Consider the following 5279-nt stretch of genomic DNA (forward strand, 5'->3'; position numbering starts at 1 on the left):
CCTTCCTTCTTTTGATGACATAAGTGCCACATTGTTGCGGATTCCTGATCCATCTCCGCCTTCTCCAATTGATGCTCCATCAGCTATGTTCTATGGTAATCGGGGTATATCATCCCAATTCCGAGGAGACGGTAGAAATACAAGAGGAGGCTACAATAGAGGTGGTCAAACGGGTCCGCCCCATTCCCACACTGAGCCTTGTGTGTGCACTTACTGTGGTGGTCCGAACCACCTTGTGGATTTGTTATGCACGCAATAACATTATTATTTTAGTTTTTTTCTTTAATTTACTTTATTTTATTTCAGTTTTAGGGCATAGGGGTATTTTTGGAATTATTTATTAATAGGGATATTTTTGGAATATTTTATTCATAAGGATATTTCTGTAATATTTTATTAAACCCTAACAGGGTGAACCCTATTTAAGGGGTAAGAGTAATGAGAAAAAAGAAAGCATTGAAGTATTAAGAATTAGGTTAAATCTAGCGTAAAGAGGCTTAGAGTTCTCCTCAACGAACTCTAGGGTTTTCAAGCTTCCCTTTGACTTGATCTTTGTTTTCGTCTTCTCCATGTCTTCCTACTACCCCTACGGTAATGCTTGGAAGACCCGTAACCCGTGGCAGACCCCATTTCCTCCCAAAGAATTCATGTGTCAGATTCGGGACCGTAACAATTGGTATAAGAGCGGGAACACAATGGGTTATTCTCTATCCCAAAAAGAAATTATTATTCTGGACGACGTACATGATTCAATGGAAAAGGCATGCAAAGAACTGGGAGAAATTCGAGTATGGTATGAATATTCCATTGAACATTCGGCAAGGGAGCCACGTGCTCCCGCAAAAAAGGTCATACGACTTGAAATATCCGAGCAAGGCGTACGCACACAAGGGAAAGCGGCAGAAGTTGTCTCGTCAGATAAATTAATTTTTTTTTATGTTTACTAGTCGAAATCCCTATGGAAGATTTGGGGAAATCGGTGACGGCGGGGATTGCTGCCAAAACCCCGTTGGTAAGGGTTGATTTGGGTTCAACCTCAAAAAATCACTCCTCCCGGCCAGCAGAATGTCTTCCAAAACAGCAGGCGGAAAAATCCCGCTCTGCCTCTATCTCGGCGAATCAGTTCGTTCGACCCTCCACTATCTCAGAAAATATACAAGCAGCGAAGCCACCAAGGGCTGCTACTCATCACCGGAAACGGAGGAAGAGGCGTCGTCGGAAACATGTCCGGTGGGATGTGACTTCCAGCCACAACCTCCCACTCGCAATCCACTTCTCGGCAGACCAGAGCATACCCAAGTTCCAAATTGAGGGGGGTAAGTGTCTCCGAATTTTTTTTTTGAGGGGCTTTGTTTTTTTTGTGGATGAGCACAGTACTTGTACGAATGTGAGTTGTCCAATTGACGTTGTGGGGTTTCAAATTCTGGATCCCGTGTATGCTGTTCGGCCACAAAATTTTTGTTGGAGGTTGTTTTGTTTCTATACGGCTGAGACCAGCAGCCTTGCGCCTCTTTCAATTTCTGTTGCAAGTAGGGATGCAAGACCTGTGTCATATTCTTTGCTGAAGGGAGATAGAATTCTTTTGGGTAGTCAATTTGACAACGGGATGCTGACATTTTGTTTGTGGAGGAATTATATCCATTTTGCTGGGACAAATTATTTAGTTGTGGATATACATTACATCAGAGTGGCTGTTTTTGGTCATTGTTCCAGCAGTAACAGTCCCTTTAAAACTATTGTGTTAATTTTTTTGGATGCATTGTATGATGCTCGTCCATTGTTAGTCAAAATTATTCAACCAGTGCCTGTTGGTGATAAACTTTTGTTGGGTATCCAGAGCAGGGTTTAGATAGTTCTGTGGATGAATTGTTTTTCTATTGATAGGACCAGCAGCAGTGAGTTTGTTCTGGATCTCCTTGACAATGTTGGGCTTAATTCTTGGCTGCAACAAATGCCTGGTATGGTGCTTAGAACAGACAATGTGATGTTCAAGAACGAAATGCAAAACTTCACCACTTTGATAGTGGACATGGTGAAGCAGGAACGGTCCCATCATTCTCGCTCAGATTGAGAACAAATACAGAAACGTTCAGACATACTATGGAGAAACTGGGAAGAAGTATCTTCAGTGGTGTGCATCCATGGCTAACTCATTCGATATAGGCATTCCATGGATTATGTGCCAGCAAGCAGATGCTGCTGTTCCAATGATCAACACTTGCAATGGATGGTATTGTGACAACTTCACTCCGAAGATGTGGACTGAGAAGTGGACTGGCTGGTTCAAGGATTGGGGAGAGCATGACCCACACAGGAGGGCAGCAGATGTGGTCTTCGTTGTGGCAAGGTTCTTCCAAACTGGTGGAGTCTTCCAAAACTATTACATGTACCATGGTGGCACAAACTTTGGACGAACAGCAGGAGGTCCATATATCTCCACATCCTATGACTATGGTGCACCCCTTGATGAATACGGTCACTTGAATCAGCCTATATGGGGGCACTTGAAGCCACTTCATGCAGTCATTCCGTCCAGGGAGAGAGTTCTCACTCACGGTGATAATGTAACCACTGACATGGGCAATGGAGTTGCTGCCACTGTGTCCACTGAAGAAGGTTCTTTTGTGGCTTTCTTGGGCAATGTAAACATGACAACTGATGCCACCATCACTTTCCATGGAAACCAATACTTGGTACCTGCATGGTCTGTTAGCATTTTGCCCGATAGCTTCACAGAAGTATACAACACAGCAAAGGTAAGCACTCCGACTTCAGTAAAGGTCAAGCAGCCTCACATGGCAACGGATCAGCCTGAGCAATTGAGGTGGGTGTGGAGACCTGAACGTCTAGATGAGGTTCTTAAAGGCTGGGCTGGCCATGATTCTTTCACAGCCTCTCGTCTCATTGACCAAATCACAGGCACCGGCGATGTCAGTGCCTATTTGTGGTACATGAATCCTGTGCAGAGTGATAAGAGCAATCCATTCTTCAACAACGTAGTGACACTGAGGGTGACCTCCAGTGGACATGTCTTGCATGCATTCTTCAATGGAAAAATTGTTGGTTCTCAGTATGGACTTGCGTATGGAAAATACGATTTTGTTTTCAAGGCCCCAAATGTTAGTGCTGGGAATGGCATGTCAGGAGGTGAGCTTGGAAGAATTCCTGCACGGGCAAGGAAGGAGAAGCGTCTGAAGGGTTCTTTTGCAAATGTTGCTGCAACTCCCATGGAAGTTTCTCCAGAAATATCTGCAAAGAAGAGTAAGAGGGAAGCAGAGGCAGCACTTGAGAAACAGGTTACTGCCAAAAAGCATAAACGAGAAGTAGAGGCTGCAATTCAGGTGCAGAAGGGTAGCAAGAAAGGAAAACCTGTTTTTGAAGTTGTGCCTAAAATGAAGCAAGAGACAAGCATCTTAGAGGATAGTTTGTCTGAATCCGAAGAAGAGGAGGTTGTTGATAAAGCTGTTGTTCTTTCAAAGAAACCATCCTCTGTTGTCTCCAAAAATGGATCTGCTGGAACCTTGAAGAACACAAAACCAGCTAGCAGCTCTGAATCTAAGAGTGATTCTGGTGATGATGAAGTCCTGCATCTAAGATTAGTAAGCCAGCAGCTAAGGCTACGCGGTCTGTTACTGTTCCTGGTGCAGCAACTGGAGGGGGTCAGTGCTGCTGAGGGGGCTGGTCATGATGCTGTTGCTGCAATGCTGGCAATGGGTAGGAAGTGCAACTTTGCCAATGGGGGCGGGGGCCGCCGTGAGGGGCTCTTTCACACCAGTCTAGGACTGAGGGAGGGCAGCGTTGTTGTTGGGCGAGATGTAGCGACATTCGGCACGCTTTCCTATAAAAAAAACCTTTCTCTGGGTGGATGCTCCAGTTTTTTGGCATCCAGAGGGCAACCATAGCAATCGCGGATGCTACTTGGGCACAGGTGGAGACGTCGGCATACAGACCCTTCTTCCGAGCTTAAGGACAAGCTCGTTCTTCTAGGGGGGTGTAATGTTATGCACGCAATAATATTATTATTTTAGTTGTTTTCTTTAATTTACTTTATTTTATTTCAGTTTTAGGTCACAGGGGTATTTTTGGAATTATTTATTAATAGGGATATTTTTGGAATATTTTATTCATAAGGATATTTCTATAATATTTTATTAAACCCTAACAGGGTGAACCCTATTTAAGGGGTTAGAGTAATGAGAAAAAAGAAAGCACTGAAGTATTAAGAATTAGGTTAAATCTAGTGTAAAGAGGCTTAGAGTTCTCCTCAACGAACTCTAGGGTTTTCAAGCTTCCCTTTGGCTTGATCTTTGTTTTCGTCTTCTCCATGTCTTCCTACTACCCCTACGGTAATGCTTGGAAGACCCGTAACCCGTGGCAGACCCCAGATCCTCTCAAAGAATCCATGTGTCAGATCCAGGACCGTAACAGGATTCATGCTAGAAACTCCATGGCAAGTTTGATTGGGCCACAACCAATCCAGCCTCAGTCACTGTTGAGAAAAAAAGTGGATAGGACTGATTCTCATTCTAGGAATGTGACTATTTCTGTAGAAGATTATGCTGCAATTCAAAAGATGAAATCCTTAGTGGATCAGTCCTCTACTCCACCAATACCTACTATTGCCACTACCATTGCCTCAGGTATGCTTTCTTCCTCTTCAACCCCTTCCTCTTGGATCATTGACTGCGGGCTTCCGACCACTTGTCAGGTAACAAACACATGCTTCATTCATTGTCTCCATGTCTTCCTCATAAATTTGTCACTATTGCTAATGGTTCCCAAACCAAGGTGCTTAGCGAGGGTTCCTCCTCTCTTACCGCGTCTATTCCTCTTCAAGATGTCTTGTTTGTTGCTCGATTTCCATTAAATTTGCTCTTCGTTAGTTAATTAACCAAACAATTGAATTGTTATGTCACCTTCTCACCATCTTCGTGTATATTTCTGGATCTAACTACGAATCAGGTGATTGGTGGCAGCCATGAAAAAGGGGGCATATACTATTTTACTCTTCCACCACTAGCTTCTATTTCATCCACTACATCCGAGGGTCAACTTTGGCACAACTGGCTTGGTCATCCATCTACCTCGTCACTTCGTTCTTTAGTTCCATCTCTTAAATCTTTGTCTAATTTTAATTGTGAGGCATGTCAATTAAGTAAGCATGTTAGGAGTACATATTCCCCTCATTTTACAACTACCAGTACTGCTCCATTTGCATTAATACATTCTGATGTATGCGGACCTTTAAAGGTCTCTAACATTTCTCAAGTTCAATATTA

General features: G+C 43.5%; 1 pseudogene; it reads left to right on the forward strand.

Moving 5' to 3' along the window:
* Positions 1-1951: 1951 nt before the first annotated feature.
* On the forward strand, positions 1952-3902 carry LOC137954858 (beta-galactosidase 15-like; annotated as a pseudogene).
* The last annotated feature ends 1377 nt before the right edge of the window (positions 3903-5279 follow it).

This window comes from Aristolochia californica, unplaced genomic scaffold, assembly GCF_029961685.1.
Source record: "Aristolochia californica isolate CCGP_79_NKW_82.1479 unplaced genomic scaffold, dmAriCali1.0.hap1 SCAF_2, whole genome shotgun sequence".
Classification (NCBI taxonomy): Eukaryota; Viridiplantae; Streptophyta; class Magnoliopsida; order Piperales; family Aristolochiaceae; genus Aristolochia; species Aristolochia californica.